Raw genomic sequence first — 25266 nt, forward strand, 5'->3', positions numbered from 1 at the left:
CAACATATACACAAAGGTGTGGCACAGATGGTATAAGTCGGGGTACATAGCGGCGAATACCTAGAAAAACAGAATAAACACAAAACACAGGATAGGAAACACGTAATGATTAAACAAATGGAGGGAAAGGGAAAATGAAGAGGGAAAAAGGAAAAGAAAAAAAAAAAAAAAACACACAATGGACTGTAGAAAGAGTAGGGAAGTGAATGGAATTGCAGTTAAAACGATATCACGTTTGAGCACACATAAAAAGTAGGAGCCAGTAGTGTAGGTCCCTTCATAATGAACACAGTAGAGTAGTGCACATGTTTTAATACACGGTAGTAAAAGGTAATGTGATAAAAAATAAGGCAATAAATACTGTTAAAAGGATAAGACACAACTGATAATATAGTTGAGATTGACCGGAGGAAATGTACGCATTTAAATTTGATAAAAATGTAAAGGAGAAATGATAAGATAACATCCCCATGTTGTACGCTATAGCCATGTTAAAATATATTGAATAGATGGATAGATGGTACCTCAGTGTTCATAAAATGGAAGTGTCCAATTGTATTGTATGTAGTGTAGTAACTTGTTTAGTGTGTAAGTACGCACTGTAAACGTGAGTGAGCAAGAACGTTAGAATGGAATAGTAAGCTCCACAGAGCAATATGTAATGATGGAGGAGCTTTTACAGTGCGATGTTTCTGTATTGTCATATATATGTATTTTATGTATGTATTTGTATGTTTTTTTTGCAAAATCAAAATAAATTCAAATTTAAAAAAAAAAAATAATAAAGCAGGCAGTATTTACTCTGTGCAGAAACACCAAAATGTAACTATCTCTGCACATGTTACATCTGCCCCACCTGCAGTGCACATTGTTTTGTCTATTAGCATAGAAACATAGAATTTGATGGCAGATAAGAACCATTTGGCCAATCTAGTCTGCCCCTTTTTTAAACATGTTACTTCAATCCATATATGATCCTTGGCAAGAAAAAATGGTGTGACAATTTTCAGGCGCCAGAGGTAAGATAAAAATATGTAAAATTTATTCGACAAAAATCACAGATTCACATAAAGACAATTCACATAATGATATTAAAATTTGATGAATCCTTACCCCTAAGGGTATTTGGAGCCAGCAAGGGATGGAAAAAGGGCAGGGATGCAGTCCGGATGTGCACCCTGCTGTGGCCCCAAATATCTTAGCACAGGTTAGGTTCAGTCCTATGGTCCAATCAGTCACTGCTGCCAACGCGTTTCGAGCAACAGGTGCTCTTCTTCCAGGGCAAGACCTCTGATGGGAGGCTATTCCACTTATCCACTACTCTTTCTGTGAAGTCATTTATCCGCAAATTTCCCATGAATCTTTCTCCCTCTAGTTTCAGTGCATGTCCTTGTGTTCTGTTGCTCCTCTTCCTGTGAAGAATGTCTCCCACCTGTACATTGTTAAAACCCTTAATATATTTGAAAGTATCTATCATGTCCCCCCTTTCCCTTCTCTGCTCTAAACTATACATATTAAGATATTTTAGTTTTTCCTGGTGTTTTGTGATGTAGGCCATGCACTATTTCCGTTGCCCTTCTTTGTACAGTCTCTAATGTATTTATATCCTTCTGGAGATATGGCTTTTAGAACTAAACACAGTGCTCTAGATGAGGTTGTACAGTGGCATTATTACTTCTTTCTTTCTACTGCTAATTCCTCTCCCTATGCAACCAAGCATCTGACTTGCCTTCTTCACAGCTTTGTTACATTGCCTACCTGCCTTTAAGTCCCCTAAAATAGTGACACCTAGACCCCTCTCCTCCTCAGTAGTTTCCATTATAGTGCCATTTATACTATATTAAGTCTTTGGATTTTTGAGACCCAAGTGCATCATTTTATTTTTTTTGGCATTAAACTGTAGTTGCCATGCTCCTGACCATTCCTTTAATCTACCTAGATCATCAATAATTTGTTTTACCCCTCCTGGTGTATCTACCCTGATGCATACCTATGTATCATCTGCAAAAAGGCACATTTTACCCTTAATTCCATTTACAATATCACCAATAAAGATATTAAAAAGCACTGGTCTAAGTACAGATCCCTCCATCCACTCCATTTGCAACCTTTCCCTCCTGAGACTGCATTCCATTTACCAATACCCTCTGTTTTCTGTCCTGCAACCAAGATATTATCCATACAACCACCTTAGAATCCAATCCCAATCTTTCAAGTTTATTTGACAGTCTGCAATGTGGGGCAGTGTCATAAGCTTTACTAAAGTCTAGATAAGCTACATCTACAGCCACCATGATACATTACTTTAGTCACCCAGACAAAAAACTCAATAAGATTTGTTTGATATGATCTTCCCCCAGTAAACCCATGCTGTTTTTGAGATATTCTACAATAATTTGTTTTAAGAGTGTTTCCATCAATTTCCAAACTACTGATGTAAGTGGCTCACTCGTCATAATTGCTTACCTTTTCCTTGCTTCCACTTTTGTGCTGTGGGTCTACATTCGCCAGTCCTATGCAAAAACTCCAGTAGCTTTTGACTGGTTGAATAATTCTGTTAATGGTTTTACCAGCTCCCCTTTGAGCTCTTTTAGTATCCTTGGATGTGTCCCATCATCCCCATTGATTTATCCACTTTTAGTTTTGAGAGTTCTGTTAGGACTTTCTCCACTGTAAATGTTCTCATTTCCCTCTCATTTCCCTCTCATTTTTCTGAATATACTTGCGACTTAATTGTGGCCATTCCCCCTCTCTTTCAGCAGTGGATACTGAGCAGAAATAATTATTAATATGATCTGCTATTACATTGTGTCTGTCAAGAAGACTTCCACTTTCTGTCTTTAATCTTATTACTCCACTTTGTGTTTCTTTCCTTTCACTTATATACCTAAAAAAAAATCCCCCTTTAGAAACTGACTGGGCCCCTTTCTCCTCAGCTTGTGCTTTTGCTCATCAGATTACCTTCTTAGCCTCTTTCTGTCTAAGATACACCTATGTGTTCATTATTCTGCATCTGTTTATATTTCTTAAAAGCCAACTTTTCTTCTTTCACAATACTTGCTACTTCTTTCACTAACCACACTGGCTTCCGTTCCTTGTGTTTTTTCTAACTCTTTTGACAGAAAGTTCTGTTGCTTTTAGTATTGCACTTTTAAACTTTTCCCACTTCTCCTGCACTCCTTCCAAGTTCCTCCACTCTGCCAAAGAATCCCTTAGAGTTTCCCATCTCTACAAAATCAGCCCTCCTAAAATCTAACACCTATGTTTTTGTGTGTGATGAGTCAGTCTCTGTCTTTATTCTGAACCATATTGCTTGATGGTCACTGGATCCTAGGGTTTCACCCACATTTACATCAGATATTCTGTCACCATTTGTAAGTTTTAAGTCTAATTTTGCATCCTTATGAGTGGGCTCCCTCATTAATTGCTGAAGGGATGCTCTTTGCAAGGAATTCTGGATGTCCCTACTTCTGGTGGAACTTACAACAGAGACCTCCCAGTTTACGTACTGGTGGGAAAAGGGGAGAGTTGGAAATGTACCCGCGCACAAGTAGCACACTTGATATATAGAAGTATTATACAAACAATTATAATTACTTAATTATTTATTCCACAATTTTGCAAGGAATTCTTTGGCACTGTATAAGTGCCACAACAATTCTTAGGTGTGGAGGTGCACCCCAGAGAGTATAAAGCATATGTATTTAAAAAGGACAAGAAAAAAAGTACTCTCCTTTGTTTGGGGGGCACGCTTGGAAAAAGAAAGAATCAGTTGGATAGTAATGTAAAGATGAATTATATTAATACTTAACATTTATTATTATTTTTTTAAAATACTTTTGTTGATATACTGGCAGACAACACAAAACATATATTGCAGGTATATTCTAATGTCCACTGCTAGAGCCGCTCATTAGATATTCATATATTCACTGCACCCGATCATTACATATGCACGATCGGGTGTGTTTATAGTACATCACATAGGGGCGGGTGGCAAAAGACAATGCTAAGAGCACTTCAGCAATAGTAATAGTTTTATTTCATGTTTGAATGTTGCCTTCAGCCCGAGAGTAGTCACGTGACTTGATATGAGAGCACACAATTACTGGTGTAATTACACAATTATCCCAGTGAATGTGCTTTTAGATTGAAACATCACATTTCTATTCCAAGACAAGTAACTATGACAATATCGGGATATAATCTCACACTGTCTTGTCTGCTGTAGGTATATATTTTTCCCAAGATTATCAATCAGTGGCTAGTCTAATTTAAGTTTATTAATAAAACAATTTCACATAATTTGTATGGACAATTTGTATTTTACATATCCATAGAGGCAGGTAGCCAGTAAATATATTGTCGGGTAATGAAAAAGTTATAATGGCGTCAGTGTCCGTCTTATTACCTGACAGCAGCTTTTATATAACCAAACGTAGTAATAGCAAAGCGCTGGAAATTGTTTGTCCCTGCTGCCGTCTAGAGGGGATACTCAACCCCTCTTTAGAAGAAAAGACAGTAAATACAAGGTAGACGGCGCGAAGGGACACTGGATACTTGGTTTGATAAAAATCAATATAATTTTATTTACTAATACAAAAAAAATTTTAAACACTTTAAAAAAGTGAGAACACCGGCAGGTGAAATTTACATAAAACAAAATAAATCACATAAAAAAAGCATTTATGTTCAACATACTATTCACTATTCTTAGTGTGCTTTTGGTGTTTTCAGCACAAGCAGGTATTTTTCAGGTGGTTCATATCCACACTCTATCTATCTTTCACATTCAGAATGCAGATAGAAAGCAAAGACAAATATATTGCAGGCTTTTGGCTTGGTTAGGCATGCATGGGGTTAACTTCTGCAAAGCAGGGATTAACGGCAGTCTGATACTTATGTAATATCTGGGCTCCCGTTTTTCTTATGAGACCGCTGCGCTCGCCATGTTTCGGGCACGGTGGCTCGCCACACTATATAAACTCAACTCCATGCGTAGTTGGATAGTAGGGGTATGAAAAAATGGGGTGCATTTAACATGGGAGCCCAGATAATACATAAGTACCGGCAGTCTTTTGTGAGACAATATTAGTCTGTAGATATAAATGTTAGATCTCTCCAAAATCACACTCCAATGCAAACAAATTGTTAGTTTCCAGCCAAATGTTAATGCTCAGTCACTTAGCCATAAAAATATGCTTTTAGTTGTTAGTAAGCTTTAGAAATATAAATGCGAAGAAAGTAAGAGTTATACTTATGCTCCGTGGCTATTCATTTTGTAATACACTTTAGGGGAGTTTTTGTTCAATTGCCCACGCCGTGAGCGGGGTTCCTGGCTGCTACGTTTGTCTTGTCAGTCTTGATTCTGAGATAGGACGGTTGTCTGAAAGTGCGCTTAAGCAGAACTTGATCACCTAAAGTTGGACATTTCCTGTGGAGGACTGACAGACTGCCGTCATATACTGAGGGATGTTCCGAAATATATGGGAGAACATTGGAGACCAACGTACCCGTAGTGGTGATATGCCATTTTTATATGTTTTTATGTGAGTGCAATTTTATAATAAATATAATTGTTGCGAATATGGAGTTGCCCTATGTATATTTGCTTTGTTTCCCCCAGGGTGCAAGAAATAAACACGAAGGGCGAGCCAGAGCTTTGTAATTGGTCCTATATACGACCTCAAAGCTGTTTGCTTTGAACAGAATGTGAGTGCATCTAGAGGAATTAAAGACATGTCCCTTTTCAAAATCTTATTGTGCGCTATCTTTGTTTCATTTGAGTTCCAGAGAAAAAGTACAGTACACCACCTTTCAAGTATTGTGACAAGGAAAGTACTATTATTGTATAAAGAGGTGGTGGGATAACTATCAGCAGCGCCACTGTGACGCACAACTGTTTGTTTGCGGTCTTCATATCTAAAAGCAAAGACTCTATCTATTTTTGAGTTTTACATCAAGTTTTACATCAAGGAAAGATAACTTAAAATCAATTTAAGACCCAACATATCCTTTTATATCATTACTGATTGGCATTATGGTTGTGTAAATATGTCTATAACTGTTATAATTTAAAACACTTATTTTCCTGCTGATATGTAGAACAAGTCTTTCTGCTGAAACTCTGCCCAAACAATAAATAAAAGGTCCAATTAATCTAATTAGAATACAAGGTGTTACCCTGCCAGCGTGTAGTTAGCATTTCCTATTGTAGTAAGTGAATTTAGGAATATTTACACTTAATTTACAAGACAAGGACTTGTCAGGAGGAGCTGCTGTGGTGAATGACTGTATACTAATGTTATGTGACCCTAATTTACATGTCACCTCTCAGTGTAAGAATTCCTGCAGGGCATCCTGGGAACTACTGGGGAGAGATGGGGAGGAGTGACTATAAATAGGCTGTATCAGGCCACTGGGAGCTGATGAAGGAGCTGCTGGATCAGTTGCTGGTTGGAGAGCTGGGAGGACGGAGGAGTAAGAGAGACAGAGGAAGGATCCCCAGAGTAAGGTAATTATATTATACATGATAATATACTGATAAATATACAATCATTTTTAGATATTATTTTAGAGATGTCATCTTATCAGTAAGTCAAGATTTATTTGACCAATATTTAAATCATTACTATTACTACAGTATATAATAGAATTATATTTAACCCCTTCCCGACGCAGCATGTTTTTGCCTTCCTGACAGAGGCCTTTTTTTCAAATCTGACATGTATCACTTAAGTGGGGATAACTTTTTTTTTGCTTTTACTTATCCCAGTGATTTTGAGATTGTTTTCCCCTGACACATTGTACTTTAAATTAGTGGTAAATTTGGGTCGATACAATTTTTTTTTTTTTTGTGAAAAATACCAAAATGTCGTAAAAAAATGGAACATTTTGCTATTTGCAAAATGTTACATTTTCTGCTTGTGAGACAAATAATCATACCACTCAAAATAGTTAATAACTAACAAAGACCATATCTATACTTTATTAAAAAATCATTATTTTAACCTCCTTTATTTTTTTGGGACACTAGGGGGCAGCAGCGTCTAATTTTTACCCATCGCACATTTCAACGCTGATTTTGGCTGTTCATGTTTGAACAGCCAATCACAGCGATCGCCCATAACGGGGGGCATAGCTGCCCCCCCTGGGCAATGAGGGAGGATGTCTGCTGTCAGGGACAGCAGACATCATCCCTCTGTCACCGCGTCTCTGGACGCGGTGACCATTTTAAGTCATGACGTATACGTCATGTGTCGGGAAGTACATCCCGGCCATGACGTATATATACGTCAAATGTCGGGAAGGGGTTAAAAGGTGCATTACTGTGAACGTTGGACCCAATTCAACATGGGTCACTATTTATTGAAATTGCAATCCTACCGATTATTGAATAACTGCGCATGTGTAGCATCCACATTGCACATTGACAAATGCAGTTTGTGCATAAATATCCATATACATATACATGCCGGCATATTGGGTGCCCACCCCCAGTGACAGAGATGCCTTGACGTACGGCCTGGGGGCTTAACCCTATATCTGCAGATATATGCAACCAAGATCTCTGTATTATCTGATTATTATATGTATATTTCTCATTCAGTGTGCAATAGGGATACAAACTGTTTTTTTTTCCTAACCAGATTTACCCCTCCCTGTTGGCACCTGAATGACAGACCTCTGATTGAGCAGCTTGCCAATAAAAGTGTTATCCATATACATAGGCATCATAGATTGATTGAAAGGAAGACAATGTTTAGGAGTGGAAACATGGGGTTCTCTGGTTGTGCTTGTGAATATGCTGGGGTGCCAATGTGATTCTGGGGAGGGTCTCTGAAGTCACCGATGACCACTTCCAGTCTGGCTCTTTATCAGATTATTGGAAGCTTTGGGCAACCCATACATTAGTGCAATATCACATCCAATCCTTTGTAAGTAAGCAAATATTCATACAACTGGGAGCACGAAACAAGCGTCTCTTTTACAATATTACAGAATAATTTAATTTTTCTGCCTTCTTTACAGATGTTTCAAAACAGATTATTCCATGTTTTGTTTTTTTAACAGGGACTGGATTGAGTCCTCTCTGAACAAGGATCTCTTAGTCCCAAGTTTTGTTTATATGTGGGAAAGTTATGTGGTACTCTTTACCTATCACGGCGCCTACGATCTCCATCGCGGGCGTCGTGGGTAAAGAAATCGCGGTGATCGCGGGCATCGCGGCCAGTACATTAACGGCCGTGACGCGATGCCCGCGATCACCGCGATTTCCCATAGGGTTCAATGTTAAATTTAGTGCTGCCCGCGATTTTACATTCAATGCTTCAATGGCCGCGATTTGGCCATAGGAATCAATGTTAAATGGGCTACAGAGCCCAAATAGGCACAATTAACACTTAAATGTCCCCCCAAATTTGTAACGCCACCGCACCGCACGATCCACGCCAACCCATCGGCGTGGAGTTGAGAATAGAATAGTGTGGCGAGCGCAGCGAGCCACCGAGCCCCGCTGCGCTCGCCACACTATTCTCTTCTCAACTCCACGCCGACGTGGATAGTGGGGGTATGAAAAGGTCGGAGGACGCGTCACGCCGCCCCTCGCGGGCTCGCTGCGCTCGCCACGCTTCGGGTTGGCGTGGATCGTGGGGTGGCGTTACAAATTTGGGGGGACATTTAAGTGTTAATTGTGCCTATTTGGGCTCTGTAGCCCATTTAACATTGATTCCTATGGCCAAATCGCGGCCATTGAAGCATTGAATGTAAAATCGCGGGCAGCACTAAATTTAACATTGAACCCTATGGGAAATCGCGGTGATCGCGGGCATCGCGTCGCGGCCGTTAATGTACTGGCCGCGATGCCCGCGATCACCGCGATGGGCGCCCAACTAAGTAAAGAGTACCAGTTATGTTTATATTATACTGAGGGGATTCCAATGTAGAATACAGATACTATAAAATATACCACATGACATGAACAATGGAGAGTCTTGTGAGATCTTCCCTTCAACATTTAAAAGGGATTTAATTATAGCCTTACCTCTGTCCCAGAGTAGATACCGGAGGCCAGGGCTAGTTGTCCTGTGTGGTCAGGTTTTGTGTCCCTCTTCTTTTCTTCTCATGTATTGGTTCATAATATTTTTCAGAATAGCAATACTGTTATTATCACAGCAAAGGTTCTTGGAGGTTTTGTCATTAATTTAGTGAATTACCCATTAATGTCAAACTACATCCTATTTATTTGGTATATAGGTGGACTGACAATACTGATTTATTGCACTTATTACTTGACCGCTGTATTTGCTATGATATACCATTCAGATGTTTACCTATTGCCATGCAAATATATCACTCTTGCATTTATTGAATAGTGTACCATTATTATTACTACACAATAAAGTTTAATTGAAGAAAATAAAAGTATTAAATGTACCCCAGTAATATTTATAATTAAAATATTGACTTTTTCTTGTTACAGGTCAGGTAAAATACAGGTTATTAGAATTCATTGTTGAATGGACAATCTCTGATAAATACAACCACGGACGTAATTTCTTCTTACACCTCTGGAGGATTCACTAAAGCTGTTCTCATATTCTGCCTAGTGTATCTCATATAATACATGATGAGGCTGACAGAAGAGAGAGCACATCTGTGCTCTGAGTGTGACAAATGCTTTACACGTAAATCACATCTTCTCATCCACCAGATGATTCACTCAGGAGAGAGACCACATATGTGCTCTGAGTGTGACAAATGCTTTACCTGTAAATCACAGCTTCTCATCCATCAGAGGAGTCACACAGGAGAGAGACCACATCTGTGCTCTGAATGTGACAAACACTTTACAATTAAATCAAAGCTTCTCATACATCAGCGAATTCACACAGGAGTGAAACCATTTACATGTTCTGAGTGTAGTAAATGTTTTTCTCAGAAGTATCATCTGTACCAACATCAGAGGAGTCACACAGGAGAGAAACCATTTAAATGCTCTGAATGTAGCAATTGTTTTACTCAGAAGTCGCATCTTGTTATACATCAGAGGACTCACACAGGAGAGAAACCATTTACATGCTCTGAATGTAGCAAGTGTTTTACCTCCATGACAGATCTTGCTCGACATCAGAGGAGTCACACAGGAGAGAAACGATTTACATGCTCTGAATGTAGCAAATGTTTTATCTCCAGGCCAGATCTTGTTAGACATCAGAGGACCCACACTGGAGAGAGACCATTTAAATGCTCTGACTGTAGCAAGTGTTTTACCCAGAAGTCGCATCTTTTGAAACATCAGAGGATTCACACAGGAGAGAAACCATTTACATGCTCTGAATGTGGCAAGTGTTTTTCCCAAAAGTCGCATCTTGTTATACATCAGAGGAGTCACACAGGAGAGAGACCACATATGTGCTGAGTGCAAAAAAAGCTTTACATGTAAATCTCAACTTCTCATACATCAGATGAGTCACACAGGAGAGAGACCATTTACATGTTCTGAATGTAACAAATTGTTTACCACCAAACCAGATCTTGTTCGACATCAGAGGAGTCACACTGGAGAGAAGCCATTTACATGCTCTAAATGTAGCAAGTGTTTTACCCAGAAGTGCCATCTTGCTAGACACCAGAGGAGTCATGCTGTAGAGAAACCATTTAAATGCTTCCATGCGGCAAGTGTTTTAGTAGAAAGGTAACGCTTATTTATCACATAAGAATTATTCTAAGGGAATTAGTGTTGCATGTTTCTCATAAGAAAATTGTATCAGCACAATGGCCCTCATTCTGGTTGACTCAATAACCTGCAAAGGACGCAGCTTACCGAGTCCCAGAAGGTCGCCCCACCAAATTGTTGCCCACTGCCACCATATCTCCTCCAACCATGTGAAGGGGTGTTTCATGTAGACTCCTCCCCTCGCATGTCCCGCTGGTGGAGAAATCATTCAGTGATCGCCAACCAACAAATGATTTCTTCAGGCCACGCAAATTTACGTCAGTGGAAACTACCTTATATTTGGTGGGCCTGGCCGAAGACCCCCCTGCATCCCATGACATGCCATAGCATGGGAATGCCCAGCATTTGCATGGCAATGCCCATGAAATGCTGGGCATTGCCCCCTCGCCGCCTCCGGCCGCCCCCCTACTGTGCGAGTGCCATGCCGACAATGCGGGTTGGCGAGGGTGCTTGCAAAGAAGGTCTGCACATGCGCATAACTAATTATGTGCAAGCCCTAACCATCAGTCCCCTGTGCGTACTCACAGGGGGAATGAAGGAATTAGAATGAGGGCCCATATGTGTTCCCGGGAGGTCATATATATTTTATGAATATGGAAAGTGGTTTATATAACTCCATCTTGTTAAGAAATGAGAGCTGTGACCAGTAAGCTGGGGGCTGCTTTTCCCTTGGGACAATGTCTCTGTTAGGAAATAGAGCTGCAGTAGAACTGACAATGATGATGTGGTTGTTAATACTGTGTATGTACAGCGGTTCTGCTCACACTGGTGCTGGGGCTTGTACAGGAAAGAGCTGTATATCCATTACAGAGTTCCACCAGCTCCTCCCAGTCACTATCATACCAGCTCAAGCAGCCGGCTCTGTCATCCCGATTGTGCCATTGATACAATGACAGCGTTAAAGGCGATTCAGCAATTTATCCAGAATTTTCATTCTTACCATATTAGCGGATTAATATAAACATTGATTTGATTGCGCTCTCTGAGATTTTTATCTCTCCCTTTTAATGATATTTTCTTTACTGACAGATATTCCAATATTGATTGTTTTGAAATAAAAAGTGATGTTTATAAATTATATGATTCTGTTTTTGTCTGATGAGCTTATATATTTTATAAGTATTAAGTCATTTTATACATAGTTCTACATATTAGAAGATGGGACCATGGGAGATATATAAGGGGGATTGGTAATAAATCCCGGCGGTCAGAATCCAGGCGGTCAAAATCCCGACGCTGGAATCCCGTCCGCCGAAATCCCGACAAGGGGGGACGTGCTTGCTGCGCTTGCCAAGCAGCAGGCCCGGTGCCTCACTATGCTCAGCACACTAATTTATAGGGCCTTATTCTGGTCGATACGTACATTTCCGAATTCTTTCGGATGGCGTTTTTTAGCCGTCTGCGCATGCGTGGGCAACGCTATGCGCATGTGCCACGCAAGGTCTCCATACTCATTCTCACTAATACCATACAGAAAAGTGCACCGCATTCACTCGGGAAATATGGGCGTAATATGGGCGTCATTCGGAACTACACAGGGGAGTAGTTTCAAAGTGGGCTAAACTGGGCGTAAACATGGGCGTACACGAGGGAGTGCACTAATTCTGGTAGGCGTGCATTCGGACAGAACACAGACTGCAAATGAACCAAAAGGCAGAAAATATGCGGTCTCCATAAGCAAGTATTGCTTTGCGGACACCACTCGGTCATGCACTAGGCATTCGGAACACCCAATTAGTACGGCCGCACCTGAACCAATGTCAGCTGAACACAATACAATCCACTCCTCTACTCATTACTCATTACTCATTAATTACACTCTTGTCATTGCTTTAATTGGAACCATTGCAGCTTAAATGGACCATTACAAAACACCCAAATATATGCTCAAAGAGCGGCTGCATTTTTTACACACATTACCAATGTTGCCTAATTGCATAAGTGGGTCATGTGACCAATTTGTGAGTTCCGATAATAGTGGTGAGTTTTGCGATAATACATCGCATCGGTGCGTACGGGCAGGTTCCCGAATGTTCTGACGCGGTAAGACCGTGCAGACGCTGTAAGACCGTGCAGAATATGTGTGTGTCCACCGCACACGCAAGGTTTGGATGTTGTCCGTAAACACGCCCTCTTCTTAAAGTGTGAGTCCATCCGAATGCGGAGGACCGGTGGGCGTTTCTTCGTACGATGTCCGCACAGCGTGGCGTGCGGTCCGCTCCGAAAAATTCGGAAATTTACGCACCAACCAGAATAACCTCCATAGAGAGGCAGGTCGTGGTTTTAAGGGGATAGTATAGCCAGTTATAAGTATTTTTGTGCAGGGTCTGTGTGTCCCTGCCGAGCTGTTAAGTTAAAAATATTAAGCAGAAAAAATTGTAAATACGTGGCTGTTGGTGTGGGCTGTTTGGCACAAAGTAGCAATGAAAAAGTGGGGGTCCTTGTCCCTTAGAGTAGCGTGTGGGTCGGGAGCTCTAGGCAGCCGCCGAGCCACTCACTTCCTTGTCTATACCCATCTCTCAGCTGCGCTCCGGTCATGTGTGTACACCACGTGATCGGCGATTCCCAATAAAAAACCTTATTACCAATCACCATAATTTTGCAGAGCGCTACTGTGAGACAAGGAAATAATATTGCACTAAAGATTTTAATAATATGTGATATAAGGGTTCCCCCACCCAGAGTACTTCTTTTTTTCTCCTCTCTTGGAATAAGTGTTAACCAAGTGCTCTAGCCAGAAACCCCTGCAAGCTGAGCAGATCATTTTAGGGGACCCCACTTGCTGCTTCCCTTGCAGGTGTCACATAAAATAGAAGTTACAAAAAGAAGGGTTGACTACTGCGCTGTGGGTGGGTGGTAAAAGGGGGGTAGGTAGCTGCTGGGTGTCTGGGGTATAACTACACAAATACCCAAGAGGATATACAATGGTTAGAGTGAATAGGCACTCCTGCGCATACCTTTACCACACAATAATACAAATGAAAACTTCAGACTGTCTGTGTATATAATGTATATAAAAACAGGTAAAAAAAGACGTATGTAAATTGCATAGGTAGGTCAGAAAATGTTAAAACAAGGTGGGAAGGGGGTGATCTAATACCGGTATACGTTCTATAATACAATGACAAACAGACATATAACATAAATAAAGTCCAGAGTATGGATAGGCAAAAAGTCTTTGAGCTAAAAGTTCTGAGGCCTTGAGTGAGCAAAAGGTAGGCTGGGGTTGGTGGTACAAAAAACGGGGTTGGGGGTATAGAGGAAGGTCAGTCGCACTGGATTTGTAAGGTTTACACAGTCATATGGTGTTGGAGGACCCTCAGGACTTCATATAGGTGATTTTCACTTTGATAATATGAGGGTGTGCTACCACTGGACACAGAAGCAAGACTTTATTCAAGGAAAGAAAAAGAAATGTCTCTATGTGGTGCACCTAGAGATACAGAAATTCTTTAAAAAGTAACTTTTATTTCATTTTCATAAAAAACAAAGGTGCGAAATATTGACAAACAAATAACAGACATGAGACACGGACAGTGTAATAAAAAAGGATAAATTTTTATCCTTGTGCAGTGTGGCCCAATTCCCCACGTGGCCCCTTGTAAATATACGTATGTGCTCCTATGGCACTGCTGGCAGATAAATTTGGACACTTCAAGGTATGTATGTACCAAACACAATGGTTTCAAATGTCTGTCAGCCACAAAAAGGTGTTCAATTGGCTTGTTCACTGCTGACTCTTAGTAAAATGTAGGCTCAGCTCTAATATGGAGGTGGTGCTGCTAATTTCCCCGGAGCAGGGTAACTGGGGGCGTGGTGTGAATAACTCTCCCTGATCCTGCCAGGGGAGAATATACACCAATAATCACCTAAGTGGTACAGATAGCAATAAGCACAAATATAAGGTGTTACCCTTGCGGAGAGCGTATGTGGGGGCTGAGCGTCTACCCGGCTAGTGGAAACTGGCCAGAACTGCCACTTCTAAGCCAAGATTCCCACTACCGCCGGGAGGTGAGCCGGGAGATAAGCAGACAAGCAGTGGTGGAACAGCACGGGACTAAAAGTGGACAGGCGGCGTGTATATATCACCGCCATCTGCCTCCCGTCTGTTCCCAGGTAGACGCACAGAGCTGAGTAGGCAGCGGCGTGTGAATGGTAGAGCCGACTGTCTCACTGTAGCTCTGTGGTTTGAGAGGCGGCGGTGCAGACGTCTAGCACCGCTGCTTCAGGCGGGCTTACGATCCCAGTGAAAACTGGCGTACGTGAGCCCTGCCGTCTGACAGCCAGAACACACAATAAAATAAATCACAATATCAATGGGGAGGGGAAGAGGGGAGTCAAACACACTGATTTAGGTCAGTGTACACTTCGCAAAACGGAGCTTCATCAGGACCAGCCTGGCAAGCCTCCGGAAGCTCCTTATATACCTGTGGTGAGTAGGTGACTCAATGCAGGTGAGTGTAGATGGGTGTGTCCAGGTACCTGCTCCCTGTCAATCACCCTTTGTATATGGGCGTGATAGATCTGACTTAGTGCAGAAACTGATCTAGGAAACGAGGTCCTATGTTTAAAATAAATCAGAGTACCACATTGAGAATGGTCTCAGGATAAATATATATGAGGAGGAGAAACACCGTTATCTGTACGTCTGAGAGGAAAAGACAATCTTTTCGATAGATTCATTTTAAATCAAATACATAATGAGATATATGAACAAGAACACATATATTGTATGTTAAAATATATATGTATATGATACTGCCAAATGGGGACATGAGGTCACGTGACCATACTGAATGTGGTACCCAGATGTACATATGTAGTCGGAGTTAGATGGAGTATCCTCGTGTGTACCCATATGTACCATGGGTCTCATAATCATCATGGGTCCTCAGAGAAGTAGAAATACATAGTCTGATTTAATAGGAGGATATAAAGAGGATATAAGGTGCGTGGGTTAGGTACCAAAACGTTATCGGAACCTGGTGGTGAAGTGATGTGAAATGATGACACCACTTACGTGGTGAGGATTAATGACCTGGAACACAGTCCAGGACAGGGTGGAAAACAAGTGAGAAAAAAATGTGAAAAACCAAATATACATGTGCAGAGACAAAAAGTGAAAGAGGAGGGGAGTGAGGAACCATATATCATATATCATATGGGGGTTCCAGTATTTGCAAGGATGGGGTAATATTCCCCACATAAGGTGCACCTAAAGGTTAATTTACAGGAAGGGTTTTTAAACTGAGTAGTGATGAGTGCTGTGGCCAGGAAAAGGTGAGAAATAAATTAATAAATCAGCCGCGAACGGGTGAGTGTAGTGTCTAGTTTCCTATATATAAGAATCATGATGACTATCTGAGAGGTTATAATATGTGATGGATACTCTCAAATGGGATCAATACTAAGTTTGAGATATGAGGACCTCCTCCTATGGGGGTACACACTGTTGTTGAACATTTAGGAAGTAGATCAGATATGTATGGGACCAAACTACACCCTGGAGGAGTGGCCGTCAAACAGATGACAAAGGTAAGTGTGTATGAGGATTTTTGTTTGTGACCATTCCTAGGTCACCTAGGATCATACGTGGGTCACCACTGGACTCCAAAAAATAACGAAGGGAGAACAAGAAAAATGGGATAGAAATGGCTTCCGAGAGTGAGTCAGGTATGTATAGGGTCAGACTGTACATATGAGGAATTGGAGTCTGACAGATAACATGGGTAAGTATATGTAAAAATATGTATATGAAAAACTTTCATAGGTCACTCTGGCTCATGTAAAGATCACCTCTGCATTCCCCAAAGGGGAAAAGGGAAGGACCAGGGAGAATGAAATAGGGGTATAATTGATAATAATAAGATACACCGAAACCTGTGTAGGTGAGGCTGGTATCCTCATCCATATGATTGCATAAAAGGGAGGATTATGGGGGAGAGGAAAAGAGGGGGAAAAAGAGACAATAGTGAGTGGAGGAATCATAAGAACACCGTGAAGTTGTTTTCCTCATTGAGTCAATGAGGAGTCATGGTGTTCATTAGAAAGATGAGGCGGGTTTCCTGTTTCAAAAGTTCACGGTCCCAGTCACCTCTCCTGATCCCCATGTCAATTTTCAGCATCCCAAAGGCTTTGAGACCATGGGGATTGCTGCCATGATGTCTCAGAAAATGCCTGGCGACTGGTGTCAAGGCTTTAAAAAGAGAGCTATCTCTGGGGGCATTTCTGATGTTGAGATGGTGCTCTGAGAGTCTCTTTTTCAGTGGTCGGCGGGTTTTGCCAATGTAGTGCTTTCCGCAGGGGCATTCCAGGTTATAAATAACCCCTGCGGTGTCACACGTGATGTATTGCCCTATTTTCCAATCCTTCCCATATTTGTCTGTGTAGGAGTGACATGTGGTCATCATGGGACATGTTTTACAGGTACCACATTTGAAAGAGCCCTTCTTGGAGATCAATTTGCGGGTATCTTTTTCAAGGTGGCTGTGGACCAGAACGTCCCTAAGGTTGTCACTCCGTCTCCAACTGATATCAACCCTATCTCCCAAAACTTTTTCCAGATCTTTATCGGTTTTGAGGATATGGAGATGTTTATTAAGGACACTCTGAACTTCTCGCCATTCACGGCAGAAGGTCCCAATGAACCTGATCTTTTCTGGTTGATCATTCTTTTTACTGCCCGGGACTAGGAGCGGTTCTCTGTTGTACCTGCAGACTTCCTTTCTTGCCTTGCGTATGGCCCTATTGCTATAACCCCTGTGGGTGAGTCTGCTTCCTAGCTGGTCAGCTCTTTTCTCATATGTGGTGGATTCCGAGCAATTGCGCTTGGTTCGCAAAAATTCCCCTTTGGGGAGCCCCTTGATGATGGGAGGGAAATGGGCGCTGTTGCTGTGTAAAAGGGAATTGGTGGCCGTGCTTTTCCAAAAGATATCGGTAGTCAGGGATCCATCTCTTTCAATAGTGATGCGGAGGTCCAGATACTCCACCTCTTTCTGGCTGGTTTGGAAGGTGAGTTTGAGGTTGAGCTCGTTGGTATTGAGCTTGCCCATGAATTCTATGAAGAGACCAATGTCCCCTTCCCACACAATCAACAGATCGTCGATATAGCGTAGCCATAGTAGTATGTGTTCGGTGTAGGTCTCATGGTCCTCAGTAAATACACACTCCCGTTCCCACCACCCCAGGTACAGGTTTGCATACGTGGTAGCACATGTGCTCCCCATAGCAGTCCCCTGTACCTGGAGGTAGAATCTGTCTTCACATACAAAGTAGTTTTTAGAGAGGACAAACCACAAGAGTTTAATCAGAAACTCATTGAGTGGGGTGTCACGATCCATGCTCAAGAAGTACTTGGCAGCCTGTATACCGTAAGTGTGGATAATACTGGTATACAGGCTCTCAACGTCGCATGTGATCAACCAGGCATCTGTATCAAGGGTGATTCCCTGTATTTTATTCAAGACATCCATGGTGTCTTGAACATACGAGGGGAGTGTGGTGACGTACTTTCTTAGATGGTAATCCACAAATTGTGAGGCCTTTTCAGTGAGGCCCCCTATCCCGGATACGATGGGTCTACCGGGAGGGTTCCTCTCACATTTGTGGATTTTTGGCAAAAGGTATAGTGTAGGGATTTTAACACTCTTGACTTGTAAAAAGTCATATTGTGTTTTAACGAGTGTTCCTTCTCTATATGCCTGATCTATCAGTCTCTGGTATCCTTGCAGAAAGTCGTCAGTGGGGTTAAAGGTGAGCCTCTTATAACATGAGGTGTCACCCAGTTGGCGTGCCAGTTCTGCAGTGTACTTGTCTCTGCCCCACAGTACCACATTGCCCCCTTTGTCAGAAGGCTTGACAATGGTATCCTTCCACCCCCTAATCTCCTTCAATGCTTCTCTCTCTATGGGACTGAGGTTGTCCTCATAATGGTGAAGGTTTTTCTGGGTCTCCAGCTGGTCTAGATCCCTACTGACCACCTCTAAAAAGATTTTGGCCTGTGGACATATAGAATAGTCTGGTGTGAAGGTAGACTTCTTTTTGAGTGTCTTGTTTCCAGTGTCACTGGAGGATGTGATAGGGGTATCTGGCTCCTCATTCCCATGTAATTCCTCAAGGATCCGTATCATCCTAATGTCCTGGCTATCAAACACCTGGTCAATAGATGGTTGTAATGGATCATTATTCAGAAGGTCATGTACCAGGGTTTCCTGGGAGCTGGAAAGATTCTCAGTTCTTTTTTGAAAGAATTTTTTGAGAAGTATTTTTCTTATATAGAGATGAAGATCTTTCTCATACTCAAAGCGGTTCAAATTTTTAGAAGGTGAAAAGCTGAGGCCTTTGTTGAGAAGGGAGATTTGTGCCTCATTGAGAGTATGGTCAGTGAGGTTAATGATTTTGAGGGAGTCATTCGTTATCTCCTGTATCTCCTCACCTCTCTGGGATCCTCTCTCCATTCCCTGTACTCTCTCTTTCCTCTTCATCTTTCCCCGCCTGGTCCTCCTAGATCGCGTCCCAGGTTCTCTCTCAGATCCCTGGGACTGACCCCTAAAAAATCCCGCCTGGGTCTAACTGTCTGGGATGAGCCTGGTGCATCACTCTCTGAGGAATCCACATCTGAGGTGGTATACCCTGTGTGGTTACCGCTGGTCGTTTTTTTACGGTTATTGGCTCCCCATCTGTACACCCTATTCATTCTGAAGTCATTCTGGTCTCTTAAAATTTTGTTCTTTTTCCGACTTACTGTCTCCTTTTCAATGTTATCTAATTCTTATTTTATGCGGTGATACATTTTCTGGAATTTCTCCAGGGATTCAAACTTTTTCAGTTTTTCACTCAGTGTGACAATTTCTTGAGAGTGTCTCGTGAGCATTATCTCATCATGCTTTATTAGAATATTCATTAAATTCAAGGAGCAGGTTGTGAGTGTTCTCTCCCATTCTATTTTTAAGGACTCATCTGCAAGTTCGAATGATGGGAATACCCTAGGCCTCAGGCCTCTAGGGGTAATTTGTTGTTTTATATAATTTTCAAAAGTTGCCTTATTCCAGAACGTTCTGGTTTGTCTGGCCATGGCTGATTTGAGGCTATGCATATCATTCTGGCAATCTTCTTGTGCAGTGTCAATATGTGTAATGTCCTTATCAAACATGTTATCAAGACATCTTTGAAAATTGGTTTGCCTGTTTGTCAGCTCTTGGCTGAGGCTAAAGGCAGATGGTGTTGCCACATTAGATGGGAGAGACATGAAAACGGTATCCGGAGCTAACCGGGGGGTTTCCAGGATTCTAGAAAACAAGACAGTTTGTCAGAGCGCAAGTCCGCAATACATATACTAGTAAATTTGAGTCTGCTGCTGTCACTATCAAGGGAGTACTCCTCCCCTTGTCGAAAGAGCAAAGTAAAAGAAAAAATTAGTGATAGCGCTGACTCAGATTTTACAAATATATCAAAATTTATTTAAAAATATTTTGTATCATTTGAAGTATAACAGGTAATCACCGGCCGGTGGTGTACAGTGTACAATTTAAAAAACAACAAAAATTGCTAAAAAGAAATTAGAGAATAATTTCTTTATGAGTGCTAAAAGGATTAATTAGCCCAACTTGTAAAGATGCTGGCAGTTTGGTGTTAGCTTGTAAATGGCAAGAATTGGTCCAATTTAAACAATAGGTGACTCTCTCACAGCTCCCACTTGCTTAAAGGATAGTTTGCATGCAGTAACCAGTTTAGTAAGGTTAGTAGATATAATATTAGCATATATTTTTGCCGGTTAGTCCAATTCACACTGGGTGGCTCTCTCACAGCTCCTGTGAGTGAATGGATATTTGCATATAATAGCCAGTTAGTAGTGTTAATAAGCTTAGTGCAGTGCAGTGCAGCCAGGCGGACACATCCACACTCCCGGAGTTTTCAGGGTAGTCACTCAGAAGGCTTGGTTGTAGCAATAAAAGGTACCGGTACCTTCTGAGGAAGCCGCTGAGACCAGAGGCGGGGAAACGCGTTAAGGAGCTTTTTTATCGGTACCGGTACCTTTTATTGCTACAACCAAGCCTTCTGAGTGACTACCCTGAAAACTCCGGGAGTGTGGACGTGTCCGCCTGGCTGCACTGCACTTGCAGGGAATCTGCAGCTAAAAAGAACCCGGAATCTGGCAAGTCACTAAGCTTATTAACACTACTAACTGGCTATTATATGCAAATATCCATTCACTCACAGGAGCTGTGAGAGAGCCACCCAGTGTGAATTGGACTAACCGGCAAAAATATATGCTAATATTATATCTACTAACCTTACTAAACTGTTTTCCAGGATTGTAAATATTGTAAGATTGGTGGTAGTGTTCCACACTATTGCCCGCAATCTGTGGTCCTTAACAGGTATGGATGGAAATTACAGTGTGTATCTCTTTAAGAGATAGAGTGGTGTCTGCCGGCAGACTCGTCCTTCTCCCGCGGCTGCAGTGAAGTAAGGCAGCGGTCAGGGAGGTCTCTGGAGATCAACGCGTTTCACCCGTCAAGCGGGCTTTGTCAGGATGTGCAGAATGACTGGTAACCATCTCCGTCTCTATTTAAGCTGGGCTGGTGTGACGTGGTTGCCGCTTGCATCATTTACGCCCGTATACAGCTTCCGCCCTCACTCCTGTAGTGAGCTCCGTGTTAAGGTATATCCGCCCTTGTAGGATTTGGCTTCATGTATTGACTTCCGCCCTCTTTAGGCATAACGTGTGCTACCTGTACGGTCTTTGTGGTGGGATAGCAAACAACATATAACTACTAACATATACACGAGTGACAGATGATATTAGAGTGCTAATAAGGCAAGGTATCGGCGTTTTGCAGACAAACTAGTAGTTTGCTGGGGACGCAGTGTCCAGTGCCATCTTGTGGGTAAAATATATATATACATGTATGTGAATATACACAGTCTGATCTGAAGCGTCCTGGAGAGTTTTATCAAATAATGAATTGGCTGTGAGTAAATAATTATTTGTAGGGTAATAGGAGAATTTTAGAGGAAAAAGGAAATATATAATATAATATAATAAATATGTTAAAAGTTCGTACAGGTGGATAGTATATATGGGGGGGAGGGGGATGAAGAGTATGTCAAAACATTTTAGTAGTGCAACAAAAAGGGGAACATCTCATTGACATTGAGCTCTATGTATGTCATAGGTAATATAGAGGGGTCTAGTGTTGTATGGGGATAACACTAGGGTATCTCAAAAAGATTATGATAAAAAAGAGAATATAGTACTGGCTGCATATGATGCGAGGTCCATCAGGTATGTGGGGTGAGTGATGGTGTGATAAGGTAGGCTTTGTCAATCTTTGAGGAATGCGTGGAGGTAACAAAGCAAAAAAACACCAAAAGAAGGAGGGAAGGGAGAAGAAAACATCAGAGGGGATATTCAACTTAAGCAAACACAAACTCACGGAAACAGAAAGATCGGTCCTGCAAAAAGGTTTGAAATTCGCCCCAACTTGTAAATTGGACAAATTCAAAACCTTCATAGACCTCCATAAATTTATAAGAAAATTAACCCTAAAGAAATTCTTCGCTAACAATAAATCTAAGGATGAGGACCCACAACCAACAGACAACTTCAAACATACACAACTAAAAGAAAAATCCTCATTCTACCCTCAGTACCTGAAAGGACCAATAATAAAAACTTTCCAAAAACTGGTCGAACAAGACATCGAAAGAATCACAAACAAGGTTGACAAGAGGTCATGGAACATCACCAAGAAGGAAAAAGAAGCACTAAAATCACTAAAAGACAACAAAGAGCTGGTTATCAAACCAGCCGACAAAGGCGGAGCAATTGTGGTAATGGATCGCGAAGAATATGAAAAAGAAGCACTTTCCCAACTGCATGATAAGGAAACCTACAAAGAACTAAAGGTAGACCCAACCACGAAGTACAAAAAAGAACTAGGAACTCTCCTCCTGAAAGGCCTGAATGAAGGTGTCCTAAACAAAGGAGAATATGGTTTTCTCAACCAAAATAACCCCATAACCCCAGTGTTCTATCATCTACCAAAGTTACACAAAAATCACCAAAATCCACCAGGGAGGCCAATCGTGGCAGACGTACAATCGCTCACATCCAATCTGTCCAAATACGTTGACGAACTTCTACAACCAACAGTCACAAAACAAAGAAGTTACATCAAGGACACCACACACATTCTGAGAATACTGGATAATATGACATGGGAACAAGATTTCATACTAGCCACCTGTGACATTAAATCATTGTATACATGCATCAACCATCATCAAGGGTGCAACAATGTCAAAAAGAGACTGGAAGAGGACTCAGAACTAGACGAGAAACAGATCACATTCATTGTGGATTCCATGATGTTTATATTAACCCACAACTACTTCTGGTTTGGGAACAACTACTACCTGCAACAATGAGGGACCACTATGGGGACGAACTTCGCCCCATCCTATGCAAACCTGTTCCTATCACAATGGGAGAAGGAGTACATCTGGACCAACACAGAATTATCCAACAAAATAGCGTTATGGGCACGCTACATTGACGAAGTGATTATAGTATGGAAAGGAACCCAAGAGGACCTAACCAGATTAATCGAAAACATCAATAAGAACGATCTGAACCTCGAATTTACAAGCACTATCAGCAAGGGAACGGAATCGAGACAAAGACCTTCTCAAAACCAACAGATTGCAACAGCTACCTTGACTCTAGGAGTAACCACCATAGAACTTGGGTGAAGAACATCCCTGGAGGCCAGTTCAGGAGGATCCGATGCAACTGCTCCAGACTATCCGATTACGAAACACAATCCAAAGACATGATGGGTAACTTCCTTGAAAAACACTACAACAAACCCAGGTTAGAGGAGGAAAGAAAGAAGATAGAGGATATCGATCGCCAGACACTACTGGAACCACGGGAAAAGAAAGATGATAATATCAAGAAAGAAGTCCTCTTCCTGACGGACTTCTCCACCCAGAGTTTACAGATAGAAAAAAGCCTACGACGGCACTGGCATGTACTGCAAACAGACAGTGACCTGAAGGACATCATATCCCACAGACCTCGGGTGATATACAGAAGAGCCCCTACACTCAAGACCACCCTGGTGAAAAGCCAAATTAAGACACAAGAGAAAACCACCAAACAAGGATCCGGCTTCTCAAGATGCTGCATGTGTACAGCATGCAGAAAAAACAGATGCACCAGCACTAATCTGATCAAAGAAGTCCCCTCTTCCACTAATGATTTCATACATACCATCAAAGAGAGGATAAGCTGTAACACCAGTGGCGTCCTGTACCTTCTCCAATGCCCGTGCGGACTCCAGTATGTCAGAAAAACTAAGAGAAAACTCCATACTAGGATCCAAGAACATCTGTGCAACATCAGTAATAAAAAAGAGAACCATAGTATACCGGCACACTTTACAGAAAAACATAATGCCAACACCAAAGACCTGACATTTATAGGTCTGAAAAAAATACAGACCTCATGGAGAGGAGGAAACTATGAGACGATGTTGTCCAAAGAAGAAACAAAGATGATCTACGAAATGGGTACCCTCGCACCGAACGGGTTAAACATCGACTTCGAGATCGCCGCATTCCTCAAAGATTGACAAAGCCTACCTTATCACACCATCACTCACCCCACATACCTGATGGACCTCGCATCATATGCAGCCAGTACTATATTCTCATTTTTATCATAATCTTTTTGAGATACCCTAGTGTTATCCCCATACAACACTAGACCCCTCTATATTACCTATAACAGTGGTGGCCAACCTGTGGCTCCTGAGCCTCATGCGGCTCTCCCCCTTGTAAAGTGCGGCTCCTGCTCCCACTGCTGCCTGCCGCCCACCGTCTGTCCCAGTCCCCCCTGCTGCCGGTTCCCTGAATCCCTTCTCCTTCTGAGGGGAGGATAGCGCGCTTCGCGCATCTCTCCTACTCCTTACTGTGCATCCTTGTGACTGGGCCGTCCGCCAATCAGAGCTCGTGGGCCAGCAGCCAATCAGGAGCCGGCCAGCGAGCTTCGTTTGGTGGGCGGCCCAGTAACAGGGAAGTGAGGGGGAAGGAGACGCGCGGTGTGCTGTGCTCTCCTCCCATCAGTGACATGACAGGAGGACTGTAGGGGGACAGCAGACTGTCTTCTCCTCGCCTGGCAGCAGTTGCACTGTGGGGGCATAGCAGTTTGTGGCACTGTGGGGGCATAGCAGTTTGTGGCACTGTGTGGGCATACCAGCTTTTTGGCACTGTGGGGGCATACCCGGCACCGTGTAGTGCATACCTGGCACCGTGGGGGGCATATGTGTATCTGGCACTATTGGAGGCATATTTGTATCACACCCACCCAAGGGGTCAAAATAGACTACGCCCCTTTTTTTGGCGCATGCGCCTTCGGCGCGCGCATGATGTTGGCTCTTTAGCTTGACTACCGATATTTTTCGGCTCTTTACCTCTGACCGGTTGGCCACCCCTGACCTATAACATACATTGAGCTCAAT

The 25266-nt window shown here is 42.2% G+C and overlaps 1 protein-coding gene and 1 pseudogene across 1 annotated transcript in view; one reads left to right on the plus strand and one right to left on the minus strand.

Annotated features, from left to right (window-relative positions):
* Positions 1-25266, minus strand: part of LOC146073259 (uncharacterized) — a 385449-nt gene that overhangs the window by 281189 nt on the left and 78994 nt on the right. The window lies entirely within an intron of this gene.
* Positions 9629-10700, plus strand: LOC146072183 (uncharacterized; annotated as a pseudogene).

This window comes from Crinia signifera, chromosome 4 (assembly GCF_055691185.1).
Source record: "Crinia signifera chromosome 4, ASM5569118v1, whole genome shotgun sequence".
Classification (NCBI taxonomy): Eukaryota; Metazoa; Chordata; class Amphibia; order Anura; family Myobatrachidae; genus Crinia; species Crinia signifera.